At 41.7% G+C, this 10,555-nt stretch overlaps 1 protein-coding gene and 1 pseudogene across 3 annotated transcripts in view; both read right to left on the reverse strand.

Moving 5' to 3' along the window:
* Atf7ip2 (activating transcription factor 7 interacting protein 2) overlaps positions 1-151 on the reverse strand; it is a 78,954-nt gene extending 78,803 nt beyond the window's left edge. For 2 of the 3 annotated variants that reach the window (XM_005391191.2, XM_013518013.1), the window contains exon 1: positions 69-151. The gene's annotated coding sequence lies outside the window, so the exon portion shown is untranslated. Of the gene's footprint in view, positions 1-64 lie in introns of all 3 variants that reach the window. The other variant, XM_005391193.2, reaches the window with a different exon arrangement.
* A 3,787-nt stretch (positions 152-3,938) lies between these two features.
* LOC102012478 overlaps positions 3,939-10,555 on the reverse strand; it is a 9,188-nt pseudogene continuing 2,571 nt past the window's right edge.

Genomic DNA, 10,555 nt, shown 5'->3' on the forward strand with positions numbered 1-10,555 from the left:
GCTCCCCGCGGCCGCCGCCCCGCCAACCGCCGCTCGCGCGGGCTGGAACCAGGCAGCGGTGTACCTACAGGGAACCGTCCACCGCCGCGCTCCACAGCCTCCGCGCGCCGCGAGCGGAGCGCAGAAAGACCTTCCCGCGGCTCCGGCCGAGGTAAATCTGTCTCCGCCTACCCCGAGTCCTGGCCAATGCCAGCGCGAGCGTGCAGCGGCCCACCCAATCAGGGACAAGTGGGTGGAGGGGCCGGGGAAATGGCGGCTGAGAAAAGTGGATGCGGCTGCGTCGCCTCCCTGAGCGCCTCTTCCTGGCGGCTCCACGGCTTAATTCCTGGGGAGGCTCTGGTAGCATTTCAGAAATTATGATAGAAAACTTTGATGAAGGGGCTGGGGACTTACCTCAGCGGCACAGCGCCTGCCTGGCAAGCGCAAGTCGTGAATTCGATTCCCGGTACCGGAAAAAAACCAAAAAAAGAAAACTTTGATGCTGAGAAAAGGCCCCGACATAAGTGGTAGTGTACAGATTCGTACTTTTTAAAGAGCGCGTTAAAATATCATGTATCTTTTTTACTGACTTTTCTAACGAGCCTTTCAAGTTTGGTACTCAAATAAGTGGTCCTTCTGTAACCCCAGCACAGTGGGAAGCTGAGGCAGGACGATCAAAATTTGGAGCCCAGCATGGAAAATGAGCGATTTGGCGACCTTGTCAGAAATTTTTAAAAAATAAAAAGGGCAGACCGGGCGTGGTGGCGCACACCTGTAATCCCAACACTCGGGAGGCTGAGGCAGGAGGATAGCTGAGAGTTCGAGGCCAGCCGGAACTGCATAGTGAGACCCTGGTCTCAAAAAGACAATCAATCAATTAAAAAAGGGGGGGGGGGCTGGGGATGTAGCTCAAAGCAAAGGTGTCGGGGTAACTCTCCAGTTACTAGTAGAGTACTTGCCTAGCAGGCGAGGTCCTGGGTTCCATCTTGAGGTCCGCAAAACTCGTAGGAAGTGGAGGTAGGGAAGAGGGGTTTGAGACAGGGTCTATGTAGTCTGCCCTGGCCTTGAATTTACTATGTTAATCCTAACTGGTCATGATCCTCTTGCTTCAGCCACCCCAGTGGGATTATAGGTATGTGCCACCACCTCCCGCTTGGGGCTTTTTTTTTTCTTTTGGTATTATTCCAGCCCTATCCCCTGAGTACACTAAATGTCATGAGACTGGGTTCCTGCTACCCCATAGTTGCCAATAAAAGCTGTACACCTCTGTCCTTTGGGTTAGCCTGGGATTCTTGTGCCCCATGGCTTTCCCCATTGTGCTTGAGTATAACAAAAGAAGCCTTGCTCCTATGCCCAGGTGCTTCTAATTCTTTTGATAGCACAAGAACCCATGGAGTTGGTAACACAGGGCTACTTCAGGCTCTGAGAAGCCTGCTTTTGGATGGTACTCTCTTGGTGGTCATTATAGAGCTCCTTGGATAGGTGATCATGAGCACCACCTGCTGTGTGGGAAGCAGCAGAAACAGAACCGTCAATCAGGTGATTAAACCTCTCTTATCACGAGATGCTTGCCTTAACCTCATCACACCTACCTACCAAAAAAATGAACCAAGGGCAGACAAATTGGGCTAAATTAGTAACAAAACATACTTTAAGCAAGGTGTGGTGGAATACACCTGTGATCCCAGCACTCTGGGAGGCTGAGGCAAGAGGATCGCAAATTATTGCTCAGCCTGGGCAACTTGGTGAGAACTTGCCTCAAAATTTAAAAATCTGCTGGACATGAAAGTGGACACCTGTAATCCCAGCTGTTTGTGAGGCTGAGGCAGGAGGAATGTAAATTCAGGTTTAGCTTGGGGGAGCCCATCTCAAAAACTTTAAAAGGGCTGGGCACATAAAGTCCCCAAATTTTGAACATTCACTTTGGGAACTTTCAGATATGAACAGACCTCCAATTATGTGGATGCAAACAAATCTCGAAGTAACTCATGTTGTCTGCTGGACAGTGTCACAGTTACGTGTACTGTACAGTGTAACAGTGTACAGTAGTACAGTACTCTATCAGAGCCCAGAATGTCCTGGAAGCAAGAGGAAAAGCAGTGTGATATGCAGATTTGGTTTTTTATGCTTTATATTCTGTACTTGTGTCAAAGGTGTGTAAGACTCACTCTGTTGAACTTACCAATAAATCTAACCTACAAAATGTTCTCCAGTAATAGAACTCATTCGCAAGTCTGAGACTTACTGTAGCTCAATGGGAAGGCTGCGGGGAGAAAAAGAGTTCAAGCAAGACAAACACAAAAATGGGGAGTATAGGCAGAGTCAACAAAAGTATAAATTGAAGACACCCAAACTAAGGTTCAGGCCACCTTTACAATAAATGGGGCCTTAAGGAGCATCACTTCCTTCCTCGGAAGCCATTTTTGTGCTATAAAGATAAATGAGGTTGTTTTGATCAAATTCCAAGGGAAAACAGGCTCCTGACTACTCTCTAGGTATGATGTTTAAACTGTTTCGAGACACTGAAGCTTTTTCCAAGGCCTGGACTTCTTCAGGATCTGGGACCTCATCAGCATGCACAGGCAGGCTACATTCTTTTCGGCTACAGCTTGAGATCATAAATTTGTTTGGATTTTATCTATAGCTAATGAAAGAAAAATCAACAAAAAAATCTCCCTTGGTTCTCATGTAGCTCCCTCATGTGATCCCCAGCTACCTGTCTCCAGGCCTACTGACGTGTAACTTCCTGCCCAATACTATTTGCTGTTTCTCCAGAGATCCCTGACCAATACAATTACAAATGGGTAAGTGTAAGAGAAACTATCCCTAGGTATTTGCAGGGTGCAGTTTGTCCAATGGACAACTCAGATCCTGTCTCAAAAAGCAAAATTATACTGGTGAAGACTTACCTGTCCAGCAGGATGGAGAAGACCAGGGTAGACCACATGCTTACTCACGTGTCATCTATGGCTACTTTCGTGCTACACATTGGCAGCTGACATGCTGAGATTCAAACCATACACACATAGAAACCCTTGCAACAAAAACTTGGTTTACCCACGTAGAACCTGGTGGGTCAATGTTTCCACTAATAACCAGAAAAAAACTAAATTGTACAAATGACAAAACCCTGGCATCTTGGGAGTGGCTGCAGCTGGAGATTACACGTGCAGGACGAAACCAGCCCCAAAAAACAGGAGCTCCTCAAAGCACATAAACCAGCTGCTGCAGCTTAACTGATTGCTGGGTAGAGAGGCTGAAATTAATATCAACCTCCCAAGGGCATAAATAAATACTCTACTGTTCATGGGTGGTTTCTTTCTTCCAATCAGGAGAGACAGGATCTCCACCTGACCCAGCTATTGGCTTTTTTTTTTGTCTTTGAGACAAGGTCTCACTATGTAACTCAGCCAGGCTTTGCACTTACTTTATAGCCCAGGCTGGCCTTGAACTCACAACAATCCTCCTGCCTCAGCCTTCCAAGGGCTGGATTACAGGCGTGCGCCACCACATCGGGTTAGTCTCTTCTCTATCTCTTCCTCATTCCCACCACCATTCTTCCCTGGGTTACACTGAGAGCCTAATGAGTCAAGACACTAGAGAGAAGAGGAAGCAATGGAAGACTAAACAGTACTTACAGAATAAGAACAATTCAAAAGTGTAAATTGAGGAACCATTTTAAATCACCTGTTAAGTTATTTGGGGGCATAAATCAGAAAGCAGTTACTGGGGAGAAAGAGAAATTGACAAGCTTTAGCAGTAACGGGGAACTGTAGTGAAAAAGTTGGAGAATTCAATGGGCACAAATTGACAAATGGGTTTCTTATATGTTAAGAGCTGGGGGTTTAGCTCAGTGGTAGGACACCTGCTTAGAATTTTCAGGTGCTGGGTTCAATCCCCAGGACTGCACAACAAACAAAACCAACAGAATAACAACAACAAAATGTTAAATTCTAGCACATAGCCAAAAATTTTATTTTTCAAACAAAGGTTTCACATATTTATCATTAAACCAATCTAGTACAAACCATAGGAACAAGGACCAAAAACATATTCTTAATAAACATGTCTAATTGTTCAAACAATGGAGACACTTTAAACTTGATATAATAATAATCATATTAGCACAGCGTATGTATATGAACTCTTCTGCAATTTCTCATAGACCCAGCTTGGTCCGTCGCCAATATCTTCTCTTGGAGTTGTACCTGATTTTATTGCCAGTTTTCATCTGAATCCACTGAGGAATGGGACGATTTTGCTTTTGTTTTTTGGCCAGGAATCGCTTGATCCTGAAAGTCTTGTGTGAAGACATGGTGAAGAATGGAGTCAAATACACACAGCACAATGCTGGGGAGCAGAGCCAAATTTCTAGTCTTAAAAAAAAAACAAGATATTAAAATAATTAAAGAGGTAATACACAGAAAACAGCTAAATGAATGAAACAGGACAACAAATAAACGGGTTAAGGAGATTTAAATAATATGTTGAAGAAAACAGAAAATGTCAGTGGCATACATAAACTAGTAAAGAATATTACCAGAAAATGCAAGTGTGTTAAAAAACCATCTACACAGTTGGGAATATAGTTCAGTTTATTTATACATGAGTTTAACACATGCAAGGCCCCAGGTTCAATTTTCAGCACCTTAAAAAAAGAAAGACAGGTAGGTAGGTAGGTAGGTAGGCAGGCAGGCAGGCAGGCAGGCAGGCAGGCAGGCAGGCAGGCAGGCAGGCAGGCAGGCAGACCAACCTATTACAATGATAACAAATACTAGGAGCTTGTGTGATGGCATGTGCCTGCAGTCCTAGCTACTTGAGAGGCTGAGAGAGGACAATCATTTAACCCTAGGAGTTCAAGGCAGTGTAGGTAAGGCAGTGATGCCCTGTCTGAAAAACAAAACCAAACCAAGATAAAACACAAAGAATTTCATGCTGACATATAATCAAACTGTCAAAAATCAAAGACTAGGGAAAAAGGAGGGCAGGAAGTGGATGGGGAAGTAAAAATGAGGAAGCTGACATATATGTATCAATTCTCCAAGATAAATGTTAATTACTATGTACCACAAACCATACTAACAAAGAAACTAAAAGACTGGAGGTAACAAATTGTAATAAATGTTTCCATATATGCCACTGGGAGGGTGGCCATGAAATCAAGAGTATCTTGAAAGCACAGAAGCAACAATTGTGGACAAAGGACTTCTAAGAAATTAACAGCCAATTTCTCAGCAAAAACTATAGAGATTAGAAAGCAATGATGTTACATATTTAAAGTTCTAAAAGAAAAAAACTAAAACACCCATGTTATGGTTGATACATTGTGTCAACTTGGGGAGTCTAGAGGTTTGGCTAAGTGACTCAGCAGGAAGCCAGGGTGCTTACTTTGTATACATCCTGAGCCTGTGGAAGAGAAGGGCAAAGATTATGTGAGAGCTACACGCCCCTTAGGTGGGGGTAGCCTGTTTATGAAGTAAGGCAGGGAAAGAAGCTGCTTGCCGCCATTCCTCCTGTTTGCTCTGGCTGTTTGCTGTTCGGTTGCCATTCCCCCCTTTGCTCTTGTTGCTTTGCTACCTTCTGCCTCGGAGCCAGCCAAGTATGGACTGAAACCTCCACAAACTGTAAGTGAAATAAACCTTTTGTTCCTTCATTTTGGGCGTTGGGTATTTTGTCTCAGCAACAGAGAAAAGTAACCAAGACAACCTATCAACCAGGAAATTCTATATTCAGTGAGAGTAGCTTTCAAAAATGAAGAGCTGCTGAGCATGGTGGCTCACACCTGTAATCCTAGCACTCAGGAGGCTGAGGCAAGAGAATTGCTGTGAGTTGAAGGCCAACCTGAGTTACACAGTGAGTCCAAGGTCAGCCTGAACTACATAGTGAGACCCTCTCACAAAAAAAAAAAAAAAAAAAAAAAAGAGAAAGAAGAAAAGCTGGGTGCAGTGACACCTGCCTGCAATCCCATCTACCTGAGTGGCCAACCTGGGCAACTTAATGAGACTATGTTTCAGGGGTAAAATGCTACTATGCTCAACTGGAGGGGTAGGGGACAGAGATGATATTAAGGCTTTCTCAGAGTATGTTGGCAGTAGACCTGCCTTACAAGAAATGCTAAAAGGACAACTAAGAGAACATACATAGTAAAAGGAGAGCTGGGATGAAGTTCAATGATAGTATCTTTGCCTAGAGTGCTCAAGGTGCTGAGTTTGATTTCCCAGCATGGCTGAAGAAGGGAGGGGGAGGAGAAGGAAGAGGGAAAAGAAAAACAGAACAGCAACTTCTAATGGACATTAGGCAGTAATACAGAGCTATAAGAAGAAATAAAGAACACTGGTAAATGAAACTATCAAAATACAAACACTAGGACTTTTGTACATTTGGTTTATAGCTACTAATTTTATTTCTGTGTGATTAAGAAAATACACAGGCTAATTATAAATCTATGTTAATGTACCAGGTGTAGTGGAGCACACCTGTTATCCCAGCACTTGGGAGGCTGAGGCAGGAGGATTGCTTCAAGTTTAAAGCCTGGCTGGTCTACAAAGTGAGCTCAAGGCCAGCCTGAACTGCATAGCCAGACCCTGTCTCAAAAAGACAAAAAATAAAAAAAATATGTTAATAGGCACAAGATATATAAAGATATTTGTTCTAACACAATACAGCAGGAAGGAAGAATATATAGGAGTATAATTTTTATATAATATTGAAGCTAAAGTGTCTGAGATATAGCTCAGTGCTAGAGTAGTGTGCTACTATGTACAAGGCCTTGGGTTCCACATCCAATACCACGGTACAAAAAAGACTAGGGTAATATTAATACAATTGCTTGTTATATGCCTAGGACTCTAATTGTCAGCCCTAGGTAATCATTAAGCAAGTAAATCTAAAATATTTTTGGAGAAAAGGAAATTAGATAGAGACTGTTAGTCATACCCTCTTCCACCCTAGAAAAGAAATTACAAAGAAAAATGGCACACTAAGAAAAAAAAAATCAGGGCTGGGGATATAGCTCATTGGTAGGACATTTACCTTATCATGCATGAGTCCCTGGGTTCAATCCCCAGTACCATAAAAACAAAAAAATAGTAGCAATAACAACAACTAAACAACTGCACAATAACATAAACTGAAGTGACAGAGTTATTATTTCAGGCTAAAATCACTTGAGGAACTGTAATGTTAGAAAGGGCCACTTGGCCTGTGTTTACTTATATGCAGCAAATCAGAACACTTGTCATAGGAGGGTGTTATGGTTGATACATTGTGTCAACTTGGGGAGTCTAGAGGTTTGGCTAAATGACTTAGCAGTTCTGTATCTTAGGGTAAAAAGGACATACTCTTGCAGCTCTTGCCCTTACCCTTCTGGGATGTTGTTCATTGTGTCAATTTAAAAAGTTTAGAAGGTTAACTATGTGACTCAGCAGAGAGCCAGGGTGATTACTTTACATTCATCCTGAGCTTACAAAAAAGTAACCAAGACAAAAATTGGTACCAGGAGTGAGGTTGTTGCTGTGACTATACCTTGGGCTGCAATAAGCCTGAATAAACACACCCTTTAAAATAATCCTTGGGCCAGGGATATAGCTCAGTGGCACAAGTGCCTGCCTGGCAAGTGCAAGGTCCTGAGTTCAATTCCTAGAACCAAAAAAGTAAAACAAAAACAACTAAAATAATCCTTGATCAGGTAATGCCTTTAATCCCAGTGGGCTTCAGTGAGTTTAAGTGCACCCTGAACTACATACTAACAAGACCCTGTCTCAAAAAAATAAATAAATAAATAAATAAATAAATAACTCTTAATCCCACTTTTTTTTTCCCTCTCACTATGTAGCCCAGGCTGGCCTTGAACTCAAAGTGATCCTTCTGCCTCAGCCTCCCAAATGCCAAGATTACAGGTGTGCATCATCATGTCTGCCTCCCATTACCTTCTAATCTTCCCTGCCATATGTGTTAGCATCATCCCTAGAATTTAATACTCTAGTCCAGACATCCAGTCATCCTATTTCTTCACAGATTTATTGTTGTCTAAGAAGTAGACGTGTGGTGGTTAGTTATGCAGCTTTTACTCTGTCAATATTTTCATGTACATTTAAAACTTGGGTGCTTTTCTCTTGTTAATCAGCTCTTGTAATAATAATAGGTTTTCAAGATTCAAAGGACAAAAAAAAGAACTTAGGGGGAAACATAACATATTGAACTATAGGGAAAATTGATGCACACCAAACATGAGAACAAAGAGCTTTTTAGTCTAACTATGTGAGAAGAACCATCTAGAAACATGCATCTTTACTGTGCAGAAGGCTCCAAAGTGACACTCAAAGTGTCTGGTTTCATAGGTAGAAAAATGAACAAGGGAGTTATAGTAAGATGGCTGTTACAATTATATTGGGCAAGAATAGTAGCAGAGGTCGTTGATTAATCATTCCTTACTTGTGCTATACACTGCAGGGAAGGATTTCCATTGGATGGGAAATATTTATTACCTTTATAGGTGAGGGAGTTAGCAGAAACATGCTGTACTAGGTCAGAACGACCGATGTGAATCATGCCTCACATTTTCCCTGGACTGAAGAATTTCATAAAGGCATTATTTTCATATTATAAATGCTTTCTCAAACAGTACTACTGGGTCAGGGAGATAGCTCAGCAGCAAAGTGTCTGCCGGGCAAGCTCAAGGTCCTGAGTTCAATTCCCAGTACCAAAAAAAAAAAAGTATGGATATATCAAACAGTAGTACTTTTCATACAGATTTGTAATTTTTGTTAAAAATTTTAATAGTTGCTGGGCATGGTGGTATGCAACTGTGTAATCCCAACACTAGGTTCGCTGACACAGGAGGACTGCCACAAGTTCAAGGCCAGCCTGGGCTACAACCTAAACTGGGAAAAAAAAAAAAAATTAGCTAGAGGGAAAAAATATATTCATTTTGGTCAAGTAGTACAGACTCAATTTGAATGACTCAGAAACATACTATATTAGAATAAGGAAAGATAATTCTTTTTCTGTTCCAATTAAAACAGAAGATTCATTATCAAAAGGAAAGAATTATTTAATGATGTGTCCTTGGCAGCTCAACTTTAAAAAGATAACTGCAAAAAGCAGAATGGGGAACTGCGTATTTATCTACATCACAAAGACACTTCCATCCAAATAATTCATTTCCCATATAATATGGGATCAAGATCTATCTTTTGAAGGCTAAGGAATATATATTTCCAAAAGATGGAAGGAAAAAAAAGGAGTATGTATTTCCTCCTCTTCCCCACTGAAAAATCAGGAAACAAAGACCAATCTAATGTTAATAGACTCCCCTAGTGTTCTTCTAATTGTTGTCTCATACTTGAAGAAAACACACTTCCTGAAGAAATTCGATTCCAGATTTGAAAGAGTTAATTATAAACTATCTCCATATTCAAGGAGAAAAATTTTCACTTTTTTTTTTTAAAGTCCCAGGCTGCCTAGACTCTCAACCCTATTGCCTTGGTGTCTAGAGCAGCTGGGATTAAAGACATGTGCTACCATACCTTGTTAAACCGCCCTCCCTCTCCTCCTTTTTTTTGGGCAGTACTGAAATTAAACCTTTGCATTGGGCTATATTCCCAGAATTTTTATTTTTTTAAACTCTTATATTTTGAGATAGTCTTGAAGTTGCTAAATTGCCCATACTGGGCTCGAACTTGGGATCCTCCTCCCTCTGTCTCCCAGTGTTGGGACTATAGGCATGCACCACCACACTCTGCTTAATATTCATCTCTTAAGCTGGGTGTGGTGGCGTACTGTACTCCCAGCACTCTGGAGGCTGAGGCAGGAGGACTGTTGTGAGTTTGAGGCCAGCCTAGACTACAAAGTGAGTTCAAAGCCAGCCTGAACTGCATAGCGAGACCTTGTCTCAAAGACAAAAAAAAAAAAAAAAATCATCTCTTAAAGGGAGCAATATCCTAGGGTTTGTAGACACATTTTGAAAGCAGCATAAACGCCTTATTTTATTTGATCTTTTAAAGGTCCCCAAGTATGAGCTGTACACATTCACAGGGAGCTTAAACAACAGGGTTGTTTAAGCATTATTTTATACAATAAAAATTCAAATGACCTCTTCATAACTAAAGTTACCCATACTCCCCATTCCAACCTTTGCAGCATGACTATCAACTTTTCCCATATATTCACAACACAGTGAGAGGACATGTGAATGTGCACATGACATACACATACATACAACAAATTTAGAATTTTGGCAAAGGGAGAAGATGAAATTTCAGGTGATCATAATGAGACATATCTGAAGCTAACCTGAGTATGGCTGATGAGATCATCAAGAATATCTGCCTTCATTTATAGGTCTTAACTGCACACCACAGTGCTGGAAATCAAACCAACCCAAGGCCTCACACACTAGGCAAGTACTCTATCCCTGAGCTATAATGTCAGTCCTAAATTAGTCTTTTCTTTCAAAAATACTAACCTTTGCTGGGAAGATAGCTCAGCAGCACAGCGCCTGCCTGACAAGTGAGAGGACCCAAGTTTGATTCCCACTACCAAAAAAGTATAAATAGGGCTGGGGATTTAGCTCTGC

The sequence above is a fragment of the Chinchilla lanigera genome, unplaced genomic scaffold (genome assembly GCF_000276665.1).
Source record: "Chinchilla lanigera isolate Chin_1 unplaced genomic scaffold, ChiLan1.0 scaffold00041, whole genome shotgun sequence".
Lineage (NCBI taxonomy): Eukaryota > Metazoa > Chordata > Mammalia > Rodentia > Chinchillidae > Chinchilla > Chinchilla lanigera.